General features: G+C 37.2%; 1 protein-coding gene across 1 annotated transcript in view; it reads right to left on the bottom strand.

The window, feature by feature from the left end:
• The window catches only part of RYR2 (ryanodine receptor 2), a 339,366-nt gene that overhangs the window by 262,856 nt on the left and 53,988 nt on the right, over window positions 1–22,522 (bottom strand). The window lies entirely within an intron of this gene.

The following is a 22,522-nucleotide window of genomic DNA, read 5'->3' as shown; positions in this document are numbered from 1 at the left end:
TATCTAACCTAAATTTCCCCTGGCACAACTTAAGACCATGCCCTCTTGTCTTGTTGAAAGTCGTCTGGCAAAAGAGACCAACGTCCACCCGGTTACAATCCCCTTTCAGGTAGTTGTAGACAGCGATGAGGTCTCCCCTGAGCCTCCTCTTCTCCAGGCTGAACAGCCCCAGCTCCCTCAGCCTCTCCTCATAGGGTCTGTGCTCGAGTCCCTTCACCAGCCTGGTTGCCCTCCTTTGGACCTGCTCCAGGACCTCGATATCCTTCCTAAACACTGGGGGGCCCAGAACTGGACACAGGACTCAAGCTGTGGCCTCACCAGAGCTGAGTACAGGGGCAGAATCACTTCCCTGGACCTGCTGGCCACGCTGTTCCTGATCCAGGCCAGGATGCCATTGGCTTTCTTGGCCACCTGGGCACACTGCTGGCTCATGTTCAGCTTCCTGCCAATCCAAATTTAATCCAATATATATTTCACATGACATGGGAAAAAAAGCCTGTTTCGCTTTGAATTTATAAAAAGATAAAAATCAACAAAATCTTCCTCTCTTTATTTATACAGTGAGACCAATGGCTCTATTATATTCTAAAAGTATATTTTCTCAAAGTAATATGTTTAAAGTTCACCGCAGATGAAAATACAAATCCTCAAATACTTATTTCATTACCATATGCTGAATTCTGTGTTTCCTACTCTTATTTACAGTAAAAAAATTTGTCATTGCTTCCACTGTACTTTGAGAATACTGAGATGGTAAAAAGTATCATGTTATCACATGAACTACACCTGATACTGGAAGGTCTCCAAGATATCTGACAGAATTCCTACCAAAGTAGGAAGCAAAATTAACATTTTTGTTACTAGTATGAAGCTACATTTCTAGCCTGTTTTTCACAGGCACCTACTTAGCAAGTCATCTCCCAAAAACTGCCTTATTACATTTATTGCAAATCAGAGATTTCTGAGCAAAATAACGTTTTAATGAGGAAAGTGAACTCAGAATAACAGTTTCATCTGAGACAAAGAAAACCAAGGCTGGAATTTTTAAGGCTGGGAGATTTTGTACTGGTTTTCTGCTTATATTACATGACAAAAGAGCTGTATTTTAGCAATACCTTTTAAATTTAATTCTTAATGTAATACATGTCTAAATCACAGAAATTAATATATTAACTTAGTTACTACAGAGAATATAGAATCCTGGAATCACCAGGTTTGGAAAGGATCTTCCAGATCATCAAGTCCAATCATCAGTCCTACACCACCACAGCCACTAAATCATCTCTCAAAGCACCACATCTACCCTTTTTTTTTAATGCCCCCAGGGATGGCAATTCCACCACCTCCCTGGGCAACCTATTCCAATGCTTCACCACTATTTTCATGAAGAAAGTTTTCCTAATATCCAATCTGAACCTTCCCTGGCATAACTTGATCACATTTCCTCTTGTCCTATCAATGGTCACTAGAGACAGACACAGACAAACACATATAACAGGATCAAATCAATATTGCTGGCAGTCAAAAGGCAAAAATCAAGGTTTCTGTTTCTACTTGGCCTTCAGTCCCAAATAATTCATCTGAAGTAGCAATGAGATATAAAAATTTTTGTCTTTGCCCCACATCTTGTCATACATTTTGAGAGTATTTATGGCTAGGCAGAGATTTTCATGACCCTTGTTGAGGAGGCCATTTATCTCAATACTGCAGATGTAAAACAAAATGAAAAAAAAATGTCTTGGGAAAGCAAGAAATATAGATAAGAGCAGTAACTTCAACCATGAATAACTTTACCCATGAAGTTTGCTTACATGAACATATCATATTCTGTAACTCAATACTGATACCACTCTATGTTCATGCTACTACACAACTAAACTGGAAAAACTGTGAAAATTAAAAAAGCCTAAAGCCTGGAATGATACAGACCAATTTGTGTCTGCCACTTCAAAATACTACAGCACACAGGAGTTAAACCAGTTTAAAGCAGAAGGTCACCAACATAGCAAAAGTGGCTCATCAACTACTTTTATAATTTTCCATGTGACAAACACAGTGTGATACTGAAATCTTGTTACAGTTTGAGTACAAAAGGTTTCCCATTGAAAAAGCAAGTAAACACTTTGGCCAAATATTCCTGGAATGGGAGAGAAATAAACTAAAACAGATATGGAGAAGATTTAATTTTAATTTAAGCAGTCTTAGTTACTTTCTCTGTCTTCAGATAGGTATAAAAGGCAAGGGATGATTGGTTTGTTCTGGGTGGCTTTATGTTCTCTTCAGTTCTAAGATAATTGGCAAAACACTATTTCTGGTCTCTTACAATTTACTTGAGATCCTATTTTCCTATTTTTAACAATTTGATGTTCCCAGGATAAATCACAGATGATTCACTCATTGTTATGCAAAATTTCTTTAGTCATCTATAAATCACTCTTTTTAAACAAAAATACACATTAAGGAAGGACTCACTGTTGGCTCTAAAAATAAGTGTTTGTCTTATCTACTCCTGAATCCCATAGCAAGATGCTCTAGGAAGTGCAAACTCTTCTCTATAGGGTATATAAAAGTAATCAGAAAACCAGAAGTTTTTTCCCTGAAGGACAAGAAGGGTGCTGTCCTATTCATTTCAGTTATCACATGGTTGAGCTTCTTTTGCTTATTTTTAATCCTGGAATTCCTTAAAACAGATTTATAAAATTCTATGGAAGTTAATTAATTGGGGGTAACATTGCCTGAAAGTCAAGGGATACAAATATTAAAATCTGATCTATTATCTCTAGGCTTTACAGTCTGATCTATTAAAAGAATACTTGCCTTCCAAAAACCTATACATCCTTTCCTTCCACAAAGTCATAATTTTTAATGGCAATAGGAACATCTGATGTTAAAAAAAAATCCTTTTATCAGCAATCCAGAAATCATATTTAAGTAAAAATTGTCTTCATATATCTTCTCAATTAATTCAGATATTTTTATAGCTATAAAACTGACCTACAGCTAAAAAAAAATTTTTTAAAAATTCAAAATAAATTCCATCTGGCTCTAAAGAAGTGGAGATGACTCATTTTTGCCTCAGCACTACTGCTATCTTTTGGCATATTTTCCTCTACACATGCCAAATTTAGCAAATTTGTCAGATCTCCAGCTAGAGAAAATCACTCTGATTGTGTTTAAATGTTCAGGTTTAGCCAAATTTTTACCTGCTTCAGTTCTTCGTTCTTGTAGAAAAAGCCATTTAGCAAAAGTGTAGATAACTTGAGCATTTAATTTACAGCTCTGAACAACATAAGAATATAATTTTTACTATCACTGTGGTATGTTCACTTTCCTGAAAATACACTTCTTAAACATTGCACTTTTAATTCTTTTTTTAAAGCAAACATTTTCCAAAGCTCTATTAAATACTGCAGTCCTTGACAGGGGGAATAATCACACATGAGAGCAGATAAATGATCTGCTATAGCTCCACCTCCCTCCTCCCTGTTTCCACTCATATGGGGACACTGAATCCATCACATCACAATATAAGGTTTGGTTTAAATTTAAGAGCCAAATTTCACAGAGTTCACACTGCAAACCTGGACAGAGGAACCTCCTCCTTGCTGAGGACTGTGCAGCCCTCCCAAAAACCCTCAGTGGACAAGATGCTACCAGATATCAGCATTATCAGGTAATAACTGGAGAGAGTATCAGCTTTACCTTAATCACAGTAAAATCAGTAAAGAAGCCACTTCAGCCTGAATTTGAGTTCATGCCAAGGGTGGACACAAACACTCAGTGCCTCACTTCTGCAGCTTAATTAACTTAAGCTACGTATTAGATGATGCTAATGGCAACATGGCCTCTACATTATGATCCTGTAAAACAAATAGCTCTACCATTCATATTGGAATCTCTAACTAAACCAAAAACAACTACAAACTTTTATGGCATTAAATTATTTAAGTGTAAAACTTTTCTTCTTGGCACTGAGGCTCTACTCAGAGCTCAGACTTCTTACATGACTAAACTAGAGTAAGATTATTTGCTTTTATTTGAAGTCATTAAAAATGGAAATATAATAAAAAGCTGCATATGGGGTGAACTGTGACATGAAAGCATTTTATCATACCAATGAAGTTAACACATTAATCCAACAGCTGAAAATTGAAGTAGTGTATAAACAATTAGCAAAATTGGGAACAAAGGAATTAATGGAATAAACAAGAAAGATGCAGCAGAAAATAAAGAAAGAAAATAAAAATACTACTGATCCATAATCATGCAGGTCTCAGAGTCTGGCCACTGTGACATTTGCTTCCATCCATAATAAATAATATGTCCAACTATGATTAAATAACTTAAATCATTGCAAAATAACAAGACTTTTAGTTTACTGTTAGGTGTGCCCACGGGTTTAAAGGAAAATGTCTATGCTTCAAGCCTGAAATGGAGACAATAATATTAATAATTAGAAACTGTCTTTAGTTCAAAAGTCTTTCTAAAAAGAGATCAGGTAATTACTAGAATTTACTTTATGAACTATTAGGAAATCCCATCCAAGAATGCTACATCTGGGCAGGCAATGGGCTGTAAACGTTCAGGGATGCAATGAAACCACATTTTAAAAAAGCCCACCTAAAGACTTGAGCTACTATTAGCCAAAATAATGGACTACTTTCCACAACAGTAGTCCATTAAGTAACTCAAAGAAGGACCATCACCTTCTGGGGACCACTTCAAAAGTGGAAATGCAGCATTTTCAGAAGGAGAAGGCACTGAATCTCACTGTTTCTGTGGGCAGTATTTAGGTGTCATGACAATTCTGCAAACAGACATTGGACTTCAGCTCTGTCAGCAGCTCCACATCCTGCAAAATGCTGCTGGGCTTCTCCTTCCAGACACTGACACTGCTTCCAGGAGACAGCTGCATGGCTTCCATCAGGACACAGGAACATCACCTCTGACTCCACAAGCTGCAAGATGCTGAAGGCTGAAAAAATCCACCAGGCAAGTACCAGGACATCCTTGTACTATTCACCTCCAAACATGCCAGCTGACACTTGGCTGCCTCTTGCTGTGTTTATGTCAAAATCTCAAATCTCATGAATACCACTGGACATCAAAATCTGCTTTTGTAAATGTTCTTTGTACATCAAAATCTACTTTTGTAAATGTTGTTCTTCATGTTGTGTTACAGACTGCTGTAAACAATAAAAGGCAAATACAGATGAACCTTTTTTTTTTTTTTTTTTAATGCTTGAAGAGACATGGACCAACTGAGACTCAGACCAACTGAGGTGGGGGCACCTTCACACACTGAATGAAGAGTGGTGACATTCAAGTTCTGAATGGCCACTTAATCTACTGATATGTCTACCTCTTTCTTTTAAAAAAATGCCTAGGTCATTCCAAAGACACTGGTTACAAAGAGCACAAAGCCAAATCCTCATTTCCATTTCATTAGGAGACATAAACCTCTACCACACCACACCAGTGACCAGCCTGGTGACAATTATTCCTGCACCCAGCTTTGCATTAATAACTCATTAGTGACAGGTGTCCTCTCTTCTTGCTCAAATAAGAAGGCATTCAGAATTACCAAGTGTCTGGGGAGAAACAAAACCCTGGATGTTCAGTGCTATCACTAGGACAATAATTGATATTTGTCTCCTGATAGTTGTTTTATGGGCCACTAAAAAAAAAAAAAAAAAACACAAAAAAACACAAAACTTATTGAAGGGACCTGCTCTCCACAGAGACCATGTTCCCATCTTCACATCTCAAGCCAATGGCACTACAGCTGTCTACATTATTGGCAAAGCTCTACCATCTCCACAGAGAGGTCAATGACCAAAGTCAGGGCTGAGGCTCTGGGTGGGAAGGAACATCATGGTGAAGCTGGAACAAACACCTTTAGCTTTCCCAGCCCTGGTTTTGTGAGTCAACTGTCTCTCTAGAATTTTACATATTAGTTTTAATGTGAACATGAGATATATTTGTTACATGCTGTGAGGTGGTAGATTCTCTGTCCCTGGAGACATTTAAAAAAAGACTGGATGTGGCACTCAGTGCCATGGTCTAGCAACTGCTCCGGTGGGTCAAGGGTTGGACTAGATGATCTCTGAGGTCCCTTCCAACCCGGCTAATTCTATGATTCTATGATCCCTCCACATTAACTTTGTGGCTGTCCATTTTGGCTGCATACTACTAGAATAATGGATGATGAACTTTTAAGATTAGAGGAACTCAGATCAAGATATATAGAAAGGACTGTTCCCACATCCTTCCAACTCATTTCCTACTGCACTTGCTATTTTAAGCTCATAAAGCATCTCTAAGTTCCAAAATTGCCTCTTTACAAACCTGCACCTACAGTCCTCTATTTAGGCAGAAGCCAAAATAGTCACAAAAAGGACAGGAATTCATCAGTCATGGTAAATTCCTTGGACTTCCTTACATTTCAGGCTGCTCCAGTTCAAAGAATCCCTTTTGTATTTGTAGGAATAAAACATTGAAATATTAAGAATACCTGAAGTGAGGGCAGCAGATCAAGAAAACACATGAAGAAAGGGTATTTTGTGTTTGCTGTTTGGTCTTGTTCAATCCAACCACAAAATAAGGGATACACAGTATTAAGCAAGTTATGGAAGACTTTCAAGCATGCTTAGTAACTCCTAAACCAGCGTTATAAAGGATTATGGATAAATAGTTTATACATTCCTTGCAGAAAACCACAAAAGCAAGAAATTATCTGAACAGTCTTTTGATAAATTCAGCACTTGAGAGTTGCTGGAACTCAGGAAAAAGCTTACTAATTTGTTAGGGCAAAAAGAGCTCAAGTTACAAAGATAATTTTTTTCTTTTCAAAGGGCTTGGGCTTTCTTTTTTCTCTTCTATTTTTCAAGCAAAATAGGAGATTATGCCTCCAGACTTTTAAGCATGACTGTATTTTAATGGAAAGCTGTGTTCTACATTGTAGAAAATGCAGACTTATAGGAAGTCTTATTAATGGCAAAAAAAATGACACTGAACCAGTAGAAGCATAAAAGACCATTTCCTTTTCTATCCATCAACTCCCAGAACTCAGATCTCCTCCCACTTCAAATGGAAGGGCTTAAGTCATTATTGCTCTTATGCAAATTTAACACTAAACTGTTAATACTTAACTGCCAAACAACAGGCAACCCTTAGAGATCAAAATAGTATTCATAAGCAAAATAACTATGGCAAAGAGCAATGCAAACTTCAAAACACAGAGGCTAAGTAGGGATAAAGACTGCAAGTACCTCTGAAAAACACAGCATTTTATAAACATGCTTTCTTAAACTAATACAGATATAAGGCTGAGTTAAGAAATAATTCTGGTTCTTCAGAAGAGACTCCAACAGTGGTTCTTCAACTACAAATTGAAGGGAAAATCCCTGACATCCAGCAGGTCAATTCATAAGAAAGTCATAATGTGTCACCTGGATGGAGGATGGCTCACAGTTCAGCATTTAAAAATGTGGGAAACTCTCTTCTCTTGATTTATTTACTAGATTCATTATTTCAAAAGCTGTGAGGAGAATAAAACCTTTTCCACATGGTCCCTGCCCTTCACAAGACAGGGGCCTGTCTGTGAAACTATGTAGACTGTGCTTGGATAACTGGGCACGGATGAAGTCTATTAAAAATAACCTGTGTTAGTTAAGAAAAATAAGGGGGGGGAAAAAAGCAATATTAACAACATAAAAAGAATTTCTCTCTTCTAATACAAGTGTAACAATCTGCAGGAATTATTCAATATGCCAACCTAATAGCCCAAGCAGTAACCCAGACAGCAGCTGAGTCTTCAGCAGTTCAGGAGATCATTTCAGAGACATCTGCCTGTAACAAAGCTCTCTTGAGGGACTCTGAAATAGGGAAGCTTACTCCAGGGGCTTGGATTCCAAAAAGCATTTAGCTCTTCAGTGTCTACATTACCTCAAATAAATGGGAAGTCAGCCAAGAAGTTCTGCTGAGTCTGAGCTCTGTCAAACCACAGATGGAAACAAAAGCTCCAGTAGGAGACGACGAATGGACAAGTCAATACCTAAACTTTAACTCCATTAAAGTGGTTTTTGTAACTCTTTAACTCCATATGGAGTTGGTTCTATATCCTCACAACATTATGCCACCTCTCTACATCTCTTTTCCCATTCCTATTTCAGGTGGTTTTCCTCTCTTCTGTGAAGCAGTTTGAAATCAAAGAATAAATAAGAAGCATTTATTATGACAGTGTTGTTCTAGCAGGACACAATCTTGGCCTTAAGTGGTTTTGTCACATTATTTCAGACAAAGCATAGCAAAAACAAATCTCTTAAGCTGGAAAAACCGTTCTAATAGAATGTTCTGATTCATGATGTAATTTCAAAGGCACTATTACTGCAAATAAAATTTTCTCTCTTTGAATAGTGCAGTCATAAGGTCTCTATATTAAGTATATTTTCCAAGTAATAAACACACTGAATTAAAACTTAAAGCTGCATCTTAAATACTGTGAAGCACAGGTATCTTTTTAAAAGTTAGCTATAACTCCCTTAGCAAAAGAATCCTAGAGTTCATTATATTTAATACCACCAGAGACTTTGTTTCTAGGTAAATGAAGGAAAAAAAACAGTCTATTTTTCCCACAGCAACCTACATTTTTCTTTTTCTCTATTCTCCTCCAGAAACCAGAAGCACCTCATAACCATTATGAGTTGATATGGAAGCCATACAGAAGATTTATTTAACTCCTTCAGCCCATACCTAATCTGGAAAGGACAAATACTTTAATAATTATATTCCTACACATTCAGATTTCTTTTTTTTTTTAATTTTAAGCCTAATTTATGCTAGAAGTGAATAGTACTTTATGAGGGACACTCATATATATATATGTTCCCTTGCATTTACACAAATAGCACAAAGCATTAACCAAAATGCTGGAATTAGTGATATGGAAAAGAAACAGTCACTACTTCAATATCACAAGGTTTAGGCATATGGAGCATAAATAGAAGCAATTATACTGGTCTTTTAAAAATGCAAATACATTGAATCAGAACAAGTGATGCTGGCACAGGTTAAAAGATTCATCAGAATTTCAAGAACTATGAAAAAACTGTAAGTTTCAAATATTTAGAAGTTCAGATTTATGACAAGCTCTTCATCTTAGGCCAAACCTGTCCTTTAACAGGATATCGGAACTACCTCATCTTATTTTGTATTTTTAGGTAATGCAAAAGAACAGTGGAAGAAACATTCTCCAAGCAGAGGCATCTTTTATATGATCACTTTCATTCGTCACTTTTCCAATTTAGTTTTTCTGTATCACCACAATAAAATTGTTTTCATGCAGGTTTATTGCAAGAAACATTGATCACACTCTGAGCTAGTAAGTGATACCCATCCCAGCTCTTGAATATTTGACTTTAGCACCTTTCATAAAGAATTCATAAAGAATTCATAAAGCTCCTGCAGCTGTGGGCATTTGCTGTCACAGGCAGAACCACTGGTGAACACAAGAGATCATGGAATGGTTTTGTTTGGAAGAGACAGAACACATAAACCATGCCAGATCAATGTACTGGAATTAAGGGGAAGAGGGGGAAAAACTTTGAAGAAATCCTTGCAAAGTTTAAAGCAAAAGAAAATTTTTCTATTCCAACTTGTATGGGGGCTTTGTTTGTTTTGTGGGATTTTTTACATTGGCTTCTGGTGAAGGGGTTGTTTTTAAAGACAGAGTCCATAGTTAACTTCTGGAATGTCTCACAGGGTGCTGTATAGGGAGATAGTACAGGCAGGAACAGAAGAGGATTGCAGAAACTGATGGTCCAAGTAATTCCTCCATACACAGACACTTGGAACATGCACTGATGTGTCCCCTGACATGCCCAACACCCTAACTACAGGTGCTGGTGATGTGAGGGGAACAGACTGTAGAAGCACATGAACCACCCTGAAATAGCACCTTCTACTGCCACTGACAGACAGACCAGTGGTCTGACCCAGGAGAGAACTTCTTGACTTATTATTCTTATTAAACACATAAACATAAAAAAAATAAGTATAAATATGGAAGAGTGGAAGTTAAGAGGATCCAGTCACTATGCTCAGAGTATAATGTTAACCAGGTGCCAGGCCCTGGTACAAATCTCTTCACTGAATCATTTAGCTTTTGGAAATGACTCCAGCAATGCCCCTTTCTCAAGTCTGGCTAAGATGAACAAATTGCAAAATCAGTTGCATGTACATTCTAAGGTGGCAGACAAACTGAGAGAGGTCACCATCAGCTCCAACTTAAAGAACAGAATAAGCTGGACAGAGAAATTATATCATGAAAAATAAAAGTGATACAATTTCCATTTTCAAAAACATTACAAACAACTAGAAATGAACACATGCATTATGCAACATTCATTCTTCTGTGAGTAAGCAATTACCTTGCTTAAGGTTTGCAATGTAATTCTGTTTGGGGAAAGAAAAGAAATTAAGTCCCTGAGGCAAGTTCTAAATAAAGACTGATCTGACACTAGGAGCATATTTGAAGGCTGAGTCATCATTAGTAATGAAACCATTGACATTTGCTTTGCTTGCATTATATATAATTTTTAAACCGTCAGTTTCTCTTAGAAGGGCAGTGGTATTCCTGGACATAAACGACTTCTCCCAGAGAGCAAGCAACTATTTATTTCAGCAACAAGCATTAGAATTATTCTCATAAAGTTAATATTATCCTTATGTAATGAATGTTAAATCAGATGGACCAGTGGAATGAAAAGAGACTCCTGTAAATGCTGCATTGATTGAAAATTAGCTTTGATGATACTGCCCTTGAAAGATGACAGACACTCATGATGAAAAAAATTAATCTCTCACTGTAATGTTTGCTCCTTTGGACAGCCACAGAATTGTGGCTTGTCTACATCTCATTTGCCTCTAGAATCCATCTTGCCTTATCTTTATGACATAAACACATTGATTTTTGTTAAGCATCTGTCAGTGTGTAACACTGGGATCTGAAGTAGAATAAATGTCTCTAAGGGCACCCTATAAACAGACTGCATACATATACATGCAGTCTGTACAGTAACAGCTTTTACAATACAAATAGTAGCTGAAATGCCTCATGATGCCTTGGAGGTGGAAAAAGTGTTTTATTTTTAGGAATAAATTGTCACAGCCCTTACTCACAAAAAAAAAAAAAAAAAAAGGAATAGAGAGATTCAGTCTTCCTTTTCTTTGTCACCCTAACTTTTCTTCCCTCTGTGAGAAAGTAGGTAGGAAATCAGAAGAGTAATTCCATTCAATCTACTCCTCCAAATGAAGTGTGCAGGATAAGCTCACAGTATAAACTTATCTTGCAGCCAGAAGGGAACAATAGAACTTGGCACTTGGCTGCACAGGACCCACTCCCCAGGACAACCTAAAAGCTGCTTTTCAGTTCTGAACAAACAGATTCAGCAGAAAAGCAGCAAGGTTGCCATCCAGATTGAAGCACCAGCTATCCTAAAGCACCTTGATGCTGTTTTCATTCACTACTGAGACAGAGGAACAGGAAAAATGGAATTTGTTCTATATTCCAAGTGCTGTATCACAGGAAAAGGGAGTGAATGTCCACCACATCTTCAAATGCTCCAATTAGCTGAAACAGAGGATGCACATACAAAGAAATGATGGCTAAGGCAATGGACTAAATATTTTCTCTTTTCTGATGACAGCAAATACTCTGGATCAGTTCCATATCCCTAACATTGGGATAAGAATATGGTCCTCCCACACATCCTAACATCACTGTGTAAATTCAGAAAACATTTTTTTAAGGACACTACTGTAAACAAGGCCACAGCAGGGCCAACAAATTTATCCCTAATTTATCAAAACCTCAAAAGTTCAGGGTTAGGTTTCACATCTTTGAACTGTATAATGGAAGAATGTATAATGAGGCACACAAAGGATACAGCATAATTAAATCATTTTTTCCTTACTTCTGACAACATTTTGCTCTGGGACTCTGATACCAAGCTACTAAAGGCTCTCAATCATTCAGTAAAGGGCATCACATTAGAATAATGTCATTTGGTTGAAGATCTATTGCTAGGTCTGTTTAGATGCATGTAAATCTGTCAGGTTTTGGTCACCAACCAACACTGGCTTTATTTGCAAATTTCAGGAAATAAAACTGTCCATGGCATCCTGCTTGGCTCAGACCCAGCACATCATCTCCTGAACAGGTTTCATTGCTTTTATTGACTAATTTTAATGCTTTTCTCAGAGGTTCTTTGGCTGTTCTGGCAATATTCAGTGACCAACTAGTTCAGAGTTGCCCTGGATTTGTAAAACTTCCCCTGTGGATTGGCTACCAGACTACAGTAGCACCAGGACCTCCCTCCTGGGTTTTCCAGGAATCCTAAACCTTTTCTTCTGATGAACCTTGGAGGAGCATGGGGCAGAGCCACTCAGAAGTCACTTATCATCACTCACCCATTTTTTTTGCCAGAGCAAAAGAGCTGAGAAGCAAAATCATGTCTGACATTAAGCTCCTAAATTATTAACTACCCAAGAGCCCCCCAACTATCACAAGTATCAATTAATAAATCCTTTTCATCTTAAGTGCATTTTCTTCCTCTCACAGAGATGTGAACAGGGAGGCTAATCATTACAATGGTTAGGAAATGTATTTCAAATTCCACCCCATATTTTATAATTTTATAATTATATAATAATTATTTTATAATTATAATTTTATAATTATAATTTTATAATTATATAATTTTTATATAATTTATTTTTTTTCCTCCCTGATGTATTATTTCTTTCAGAGCAATTAGATTTCCTTTTGGCCTTAAACTTTCCTGCACTAAGAAGGCACTTTCTTCTCATTTATCTCATAAAAGAAGTTTTCCATCATACATTTTCTCTGTCTCTGCTTTGTTTTGGTTTCAGTTTTCCTGAACAGGTTGAGTTTTGCTGGCAATTTGCACATCAGCATTAATAAACCTCTACTGGGAGATTCATCATCTGACTGGAACATCCACAACACATGATTTACTACTTAAACTGCAAAACCTATCAGTTTTCATTTTAAAGTATTTTTCAGATTTATCTTTAATTTCATGTAGAAAATAAATCTGTGTCTTCCTATTTAATATTATTCTACAATTTAAATCCTGCATTAATAGTTTTCGTGTCATAATTTGGACTTTTTTGCTTTGGGATACTTGGCTGAACCTGTAACCTGGTTAGAGAGCCTCAGGTAAAAAAACAGACTATTTTTGCACTCTCAGTGGCAAAATGATGCAAGCAGTGTTTTCAGGCAGAAGTATTTAGCATAGCATTTTTTTTTCCTTCTCTTCTCAAAGCCCTGGATTTTTTTACTGAATAACTGCAAGTGCTGCTTTTCCTCTGCTAGAAACTGCAGTGAGAAAAAAGAAATCTTTCAAGATGAATTTCTTGGGAAGAAAGTATTTTAAGAAGAAATTTCTATGTAAGAGACATCAGTTCAGTATTATATACACATAAACTTTGAGAGAACAGTGCATAAATCCTGCACATTCATTCTAAATAGATCAGAGAATGCAGAACAGCATTTCTTTCATGTTCTGCAGTCATTTATTTTAAACAGGGGATGAACAGATAACAGCAAATAAGGCTTATGTTATGGCTCTATAGAAACAAAACATTCACTGGAGGGAAAAAACTAGTAAATGCTTGCTTCAAAATATCCCACTTATTTCTAAATATTATGATTCTTCACAGGGAATCTTTACTTACTTAATATACATAAGATTTCAGAGATGATACCAGAAAGCTGAAGTGCAAAATTATTATTTGTCTCATAGAACAGCAGCATCTATACAAAATGCTTACAGTTACTCAGTTCTCTGCCCTCTGTAGCTGTAGACATGCATAAAGCATACAAATAAGAAATAAAATTCTATTAGAGATGATAAGCTTGTTTGTCAAGTTTATAAATTATGTATTTAATTTCACTGCTGAACTGTGAGAGAGGGTGCAGAGCTTGCCTGTCATAAGCATTACAGGGAACACTCACACTCCCCAGGTTCTGCTTGGTAAATCCAAATGTGATCTTGGATTTGGTGCTGATGAGTATTGGCTGCAAGGAGCTCACAGTTTTTTCTAAGAAAATCTGAAGTAAATATTAAATATCAAGAGTACACAGTATCATACAACAGCTCATAAAAATATTCTGTGATAAGTTCCAGCAGATTGGAGCTGGGAGGGGACGAGTTGCTATTTTTAAACTGAAGGAAAATTGTTAGATATTTCAGAGATATTTAAGCTCTTGTCTTTTTACAGAAAGACAAATGCCACAACAAAGATAACTACAATTAACAGATGCCTTGGAAATTGTTAATAAAATAACTTCTAACAGCTGATGCACGGAACAGTGGTATAATGCTGCATGAAGTTACATGTAAATAACAGTGTATGAAGTTGTGTTTCTGTGGTGATATATTGCAGCTATGTTTATGGGATTAGTATCAGTCAGAAATGAAATCTAGTCTTTTTTACAGTATTTTCAGATTTCTAATTCCAGTAGAGTTATGGATGTGCTACTACTCCATGTGGCAAAGCAGAAAAGCACAACAGCTTCAGACATCATGGCTTTTTCCACAATACCACACAGAAAGTGCCACTGCCTGGCAGTGAATACTTCTAGTACTTTTCAAGAAAATTGTCAAGTATAATCAAGCACAGAAATAGAGCACAAAATCAGAGAGTATCATTTTAAAACACTCTCTCTTTGCTTAGTAGCAAAAGAGCAACAAGACCTCTGACCTGAGCTGCATAGCATTTATCTATCTCATTCTCTAGGAAATCTTTAGGGCCCTTTCCATTGACAAAAGCAAATTTAGGTACCTGAGATGCACAGGAGCTATGGGAATAGAGATTTTTGAGAATATAATCTTAAAGATCCAAATGTCTCCATGGCTTTTACCTCCAGGGCATCTTAAAAAGGCCTCACTCTGGGTTACAAATTGGCTTTTATCAGTTTATGTAGTACTGACCACACAGGTTAAACGTATGCCACTAAATGTAAAAGAAAAGCACCTCTACATGTGGCAGCTACATATAGCTACCTCAAGGAAGGCTCTGATGGAACAGCCACACAACATAGATGATAGAAGATGATGGAAGAGCCTCTTCAGTCAGAGCAGAGCACTGCTGCCTCTCTCCACTTGCTTCTGGAGGTTGCCATCCTGCACCATGCCCTCAGCACCCTTCTCTCAGAGGATACAGCAGCTCTGCAAGGGACACTTGAAGACTACAAAACATATTTACCTAAAATATCAACATACTTTTGATGCATTTGTTCTGTTTTGAGTTGGTATTTGACTATACAAAGGTCTAAGCAACAGAAGGGGCTTGCTAGATGTGTGTTTCCTGATGAAAAGCAATGGTTGGACTCAATCATCTAAAAGGTCTTTTCAAACAAGAACAGTTCTGTGATTCTGAAACCCATTTCTTCAAAAGTGTCTTCATTAAGGCAAAACTGTTTAATTTAAAACCTGGGTTCAGCAAAGAAATCCAAGGACTCTGATGAAATCTTGCCTTCATTCCTTCTCAATGCTAGAGAAAACAACTACTCCTTCTAGTAACCTTAGCTGAAATGCTAATGTCCTTAAGCAGACCAAATAAAAAAGAAGAAAGAAAAGAAAAAAAAAAAGAAAAGAAAAAGAAACCCACAACCTCTAAAGCTTCACACCCCTAACAAAACAAACAATTAAAAAAACAAACTAACTTGAAATGAAAAACAAGTAGATGATCATGGAAGTTCTATCTGTACCAATAAATGCATGACAAAATAGCCTACAGGATAAAGTCAAAAAAGAGAGTACTTATTAACAAATGTACCTACTAGGTATGTTTTCCTTTCACAGTATCCAATGTTTACACATTGCAGTTTATTCTAGGAAAAAGCATCTGTCCAAAATTATTTTTAACAAAAAACCCAGACATTACTATTCAGCTGCCTTGAAGGAAAGCATGCATGAACAGTGTCAAGACCTTAAAAAAAAAAAAAGGCTGCTAGACAGAGATAATGAATAAGCATCAAGTCAAGTTCAATGCCATTTACATACCAAAAAGCAAAAAAGGCAAAATGGTCAGAAATACATCATAACTCCATCAAATACATCTCACTATCCTAATCTGAATATTTGCTTTTTGCTGTTCACCCCAAACAGCAGAGACCTGCACTGATAACATATATGCAAAGTGTTCTCCATCGAAAACAACCTAAAATAATGGTCTAATATTAATTACCTAGCACGTGCATAATTTTCTAATTTGCCATGTATTTTTAAAAGAAAAAATAGTTCTTAAAAGTGTTCAGTTAAAGGCAAAACCACTATGTATAGCTGAAAAATTGAGAAACAAAATTAATTGCCTACATTGTGAGAAATGGGCATGTTTTAGCAGAAAACTAGAAATACTCAATAATCAGTCCATGATCTTTTCCCAAGCAATGCAACTCTGCATTAATAATCTCTTTCTCTCCACTTATACTTTTAACCAGAGGTTCCTAGGGACCACAAAGGGACCAGTGGAGAACCTCAGCTGCCATGCCTGAGAATCACTTGGTCCCTACAGTGACTCCTTCCTCAAAAACTAAAAGCTTATTCAAGAATAGATATATTGCATATAAATCCCATGTTAGAATTCAGAATTCTAACATAAATGTTAGAATTGCCAGAAGTATTTTAGGCAACAGAATGGGAAGGGCAGAGGTCCCACAGCATAAATTGCTGAAATGCAAGCTGTTCATTTAAAAAACCTTTCATAAAAGGCTATGACTAAAAGGCTACTTGATAAATATTAGCAAATTCTGGTACTAATACACAGTGCTGTGCACTTCAAACTCACCTCCTGCAGCAGGCAAGTACACACTTCTGTTTGTTGAGCTTATCATATTAGCACAGGAAAGAGGAGAATCAGGATTTTTTTCCTCTTCAAGACAAAGGCAGACAAAAAAAAAATCTACTCTTTTTATACTGCCAGCCTTCAAAACAAGATGAGACAGCAAAATGGATATTACAGTGCAAACACATGCCCACACTCAGCAGAAAGAGTGAGGTTGCTGATGCAAAAATGAAGGGACCAACTTTACTGAATTCCAAGAATTCCACTTCCATTTGTTTAATTATTGATGAAAAATTAGAAAGAAATTTAGAAGCTTGGAGTCCTCACGTACACTTAGAAATAGCTTGAGCTGTGGTAGTGTTTTGTCATTATACTTTTTGCAAATTCATATGGATGTTGCATATAACCAACCCCCTGGCAGCACAGGGTCACAGATGGGCTCTGACTTTTGCTCCTTAATTATAATGGCAAAATAAGTAGTTTGTTGGAAAGTAACATTATACCAGAATACCTTTCACATCATTACTCTTTACACTAGATTAAGAAAAAAGAGAGGGAAAAAAGGCCTGGTTTTCAAAAGTATTGGGCACCTGTAGGTGCTAATATCAACTTGTAGGCAGGGAGCTCTGACACAAATCCAGAAAACACTCTCCTGTTCACATCCTCATGCAGTGACAGCTTGAAAGAAAGAAATCCTGATGAAAGCTCAAGAAGAAATAGAAATAGTATATAAAAAAGCTGTAACTAATAAAACTTTCTACTGCACTACCCTTTTCCTAGCCTTTTGGCATACTTCTGAACTATCTGAAAGCATGTTATGACCTTACAAACTCACCTAATCTGTAAAATTTTATATAAATGGTCCCCTCTAAAAGAAGATTGAGGTTTTTAAATAAAAAACAATGAACACTAGGATAAGAGCTGTGAAAGATATCTTCTCTCTCCCAATTTAATCAAAATGGATGAAATCCATCTTGCAGACAACCACCATCATCTGAGCTAGTTACATGCAGCTCATCTTCTGATCAGAAGAAGGAAAACAGCCTCTTGTCAGGTGCAGTTTATCTGTTCTATATTCAATGCATAAATCAAGATAAGACTAATTCCACCCAGAATGACTGGCAACTTTTCAGTGAAATAATAGCACCATTTAGCAGGTAGACTAAAAAGTTTCATTCTCCCTAAAGAGCATGTGTGCTTGTTAAAATTTAAAATAATCCATTTTTCATTTGTATTGTGTATTAGAAATAGAAAGTTGTAAAGCTCTTTGGGACTTAAAGGACTTAAAGATACTACTGACACATGAAAAGGGAAAATCTTATCAAAAATAGCTAAAAACTAGTCTATAGGTTAAGAATAATTTCAGTTCCTCATTAACGTGAATACGTGGAGAATGGATTCTGTAATTCCTTTGTAGCTTCATCCTCCAATGCCACTACACACTGGCCCCAAAACAGGGAAAAAAGCTCTTACTTTCAACTGGAGTCAGGATAAAGGTTTATATATATATGTCTTGCCTTATTTAACAAAGGTGCTTCAGGCAAACAATTTTCCTAACGCTGCAAATGCTCAAGACTGAAGAAATTAATCGACTGTAATTAAAGCTGAATTAGTGTATTACCTGGTCTAAATATTAGAGTAACAGTAACAAATACCTTTTATCAAGGCTTGTCTTCTCACTCAAATAAAAAAGCATTCCTGTAGACCATTGATCTTCACCATCCCTTCCACTGAGCCTCCTTTCCCCAGTACAAACAGGCACAAGAAGCTTTCTAGACAAGAGATGAAAGTGTTCTTTCCTAGCACAGACAAGGAATTTCAGGCTGACTCTGCTAAAGCATTTTTACCTAACAAGAGACTGCATTTAATGGCATTTGCCTTAGCATTAAAATATATATGTGACTCCCTGAAAAAATAGATTGGAATTAACATTTGGTCTTCTAAATGGCACAGAGTAAAACTCTGTCTTTAATATCCCACAGGCATTTAATATAAATTTAACAACTTTATAAATTTAACAATGGTAGGATTAGCAGTTGCAAGGGATTGGCAGTTTCTCTCCTTTCCCTTACCCTGTGATTACTGCAAGAGATGATTATATCCAAGAACAGAAGGTTGAAAGCATTCCTAGCTTTCTGTGAATCTCAACCCAAGTCTGGCATTGGCACCGAAGAGTAGGATTTTCATAAACACCTAAATTACTTGATTTAGTGCTCCTAAATCCACCAATTATGTTGAAAAAAATCCCTTGTTTCCTACTGCCTTTCTCCTCTAAAGACTTCATATTCTCTACCCAGGTAGCTGCCAAAAAAGTCAAGTACATAAATGCCAAATGCAATATATCTTCAGTTGTTGCTATATCCTCAGTTGTTATTGTAGAGCCTCTTAGTTCCTAAATTCTGGAAGAAAAATGTAGTAATCAAGAATCCATTGCAGTGAAAACTTTCTAAAATTAATACAGGAATTAAATCAGTTTATTTCTTTCTCATCATCTGTCAAAGACTACCACTGTCAGGAGGGTCATGTTCAGCAGGTTTGTGTAATTCCATAAATCATAGTCCCCAAGTGGAAGCTATCACAATTCTGAACAAGTCTAGAAAATGATACTCTGAGCCATGAAAACACAGCTTTCCTTAGAATCAGATAATAATTTGGGCTTTAAAGGTCACCTAACCCAAACCCCCTGCCATGAGCAGGGCTACCTTCAATTAGATCAGAGCCCTGTCCAACCTGACCTTGAAAATTACAGGGCTGGGGTATCCACCACTTCTCTGGGCGACTTGTTCCCATGTTTCACCACCCTCATTATAAAAATTCTTCCCTCAGCAGAAGCTGCTGTCTTCACAGCAGAGCTGCTCCAGTCCTCTGATCATTTTCTTGGCCCTCCTCTGCACTTGATCCAAGAGCTCCACATTCTTCCAGTGTCAGAAGTTCAAGAACTGGACCCAGTACTCCAGGTGAGGTCCCACGAGACCACTTCCCTGGACCAGCTGGCCACACTTTGGCACAGCCCAGGATACATTTGGCTTTCTGGGCTGCAAATGCATCTTGCTGGCCCATATTGAGCTTCTCATCAACCAACACCCCCAGGCTGTTTTCCTCAGGGTTGGTTTCAATCCATTCTCCATCCCTGACCAAGGTGCAGGACCTTGTCCCCTCGTGTTGTTGAACTTCAAGCAGTTTGCTCAAGCCTGTCGAGGTCTCTCTTCCCACACCACAAACTCTTGCAAATACTCATTTCATTCTAATAAAGTAAATCCTTTCTGAAGTCCTTTAGGATATATTTCATAGATATTCTAATTATATCTAAACCACAGTTATTAAATGATTATGTTTTATAATAAATACAAAACTGTTTAAAACACAAACCAGCAACTTATCCCTGGAAAATTCTTTCATATGTTTAATGTGTGGCTCTTAGTTTACCTTCACAGAGAAAAAAACCTCTTGTTTTATACAGACACCATGCCCTCTGAACAGACATTTGGGCAGAAGCCAGAATTTAGGTTATGATAAGCATTTTTTTTTCTTCTCTACATTGTCAATGTTTATGTTAGCAGCTATTCATAATAGCTTTTCAAACAGAAAGTAGGATGTCTTTCTGCAAATATTACTTTGTCTCATAGGCAATGAAGAAAAGCTATTAAAAATACAGAGTATCATGCCAGGGTAACTTAGCAAAAAATGCTGGTTCCAAGCCAGGCCTGGAAATCACACACAGATGAGAAAGCAAAGTTCAAGAAAGTCTACTGAGATTTTTCTTTTTTTAAAAAAAGAAGCTTTAAAGTTTGTTCTTGACTGTGCTTCCTGCAAATTCCAAAGATAATATCATTAACTAAAGGGGATTTTCCCTGACTTACCAGCTGCCATCTATCATCTTACTATGTTGTATTTACCACACCTCAGTGCAAAGATAAATCAATTTTTAAAAGCTTCTTTGCTGTAGTATATTCTGAATAAATCACAGAATAAAAGGAAGCTAAATTTTCCTCCAAGCAGCTGAGTAAGTGAAACTGCTCATTGTGAAATCTCAGGTCCCTCCCTCAGTCAGCAACCACCTCTCCAACCAGCCAGGTCTGCTAGAGACAAAAAAAAAAAAAGTCTTCAGCAGGACTTGCTGTCCAGCTAGAGAATCCTACTTATTTGTCAGGAGGAAAGTCATACACATATCGCACCCAACAATGTATTTCTTTATCTGGCACCATTCTGACAGCATTGGAATCAAAGGCTCCCTCAAGCCCATAATACCTGGAGCAAAAACCTCAGTAACTCTCTAATGCTTTGCTTAACCAAGACACTGAACCCAAACTGATTTTTAACCAATTTTTGGTGGAACTAGAAACAAAGGACAACTAGCCCTTAGTAGAAATTTGCAATAGGCTTGATTGTAATGGTTTAATTAAAAGATTTTACTTCTCTGGGTAATTCGGCCTCTTGTAGGTTTTAGTAACATACAACAGAACTTGAGCAGATATGAAATAAAACTTCAAACATTTTGCTTGAGGTTCAGTTTGTCAATGAATTGTAAAACTTCTTTCATCCAAGAATCAATTCTACCTCAAAATACTTATTAAAATAAGTGCTTTAAAGCTTACATAGCAGCATCTATCCTCTTACACCTTTGTGCAGACAACAATGAAGCAGAAAAGGAAATGAGATATTGATTTACCACTGACATCAGTTTGTAAGCTGACTCTATGACTTCTCCTATAAGCACTCCCCACCTATGCAGAGCCCACCCAAGGCAGATGAATGTGCTCCTCCGGAACACAGATAAAGAAATGAGACTTTACTTAACCAGTCTATACACACTCCTCTCAGCATTTTTGTTCTACAAACAGGATGTTTCATGCTTCTGAGATGGATCAGTAAGTACAGTGGGTGCTGCCAGGACAGAGTTAATTATAATAGTAGCCCATTAAGAGCTCTCTTCTGGATTTGTGACTAAAACAGTTTGGATAATACACCAGTTTTTCAGCTGCTGCTGACCAGTGCTTGCACACTGTCAAGGTTTCTCTGTTTCTCAGTCTAGCATCCCAGCAAGCAGACTGGGGATGCCCAAGAGGCTGGGAAAGGACACAGCCAGGACAGCTGAACTGACCCAAGGCAAGGCTGGATGGGGCTTTGAGCAACATGGTCCAGTGGGAAGTGTCTCCAACTATGGCAGGAAGGTTGGGCCACCTTTAAAGCCCCTTTGAACCCAAACCATCTGTGACTGTATGAATGGAAAACATTCCATACCTTCACTTCAATTAAACTCATTTTATTAAAACTTGTGTAGTTTTTGTGGTTTTACTTTTCCCAGCTCTTCTCCCGACCCCATTCAGGGTAGGGAGTGAGCAAGTAACTGGGTTAGTGCTGCCCAGAAACTAAGCCACTACAGTGAGATCTGGGGTTCATTACAACTTCCTCATTTTCCTTTACACCTCCAGTTCTATTGTGTCTGCAGCAACAATTTTTATAATGCAGTCACATTCTATGCATCTTCACCTTACATTAAGCAATATATCAAGGGCACTACCTGACTAGCTTTCACCATATGTTTCATTACATTGCATAATTCATCCAAACCCTCCTCTAAAATGCAATCATGCTAAGGGATGCTCATGCAAAGCATTTTAACTTCAATATAATAGTAATCAAGGAA

The sequence above is a fragment of the Calypte anna genome, chromosome 3 (assembly GCF_003957555.1).
Source record: "Calypte anna isolate BGI_N300 chromosome 3, bCalAnn1_v1.p, whole genome shotgun sequence".
Lineage (NCBI taxonomy): Eukaryota > Metazoa > Chordata > Aves > Apodiformes > Trochilidae > Calypte > Calypte anna.
This window is presented reverse-complemented; position numbering and strand designations above follow the sequence as displayed.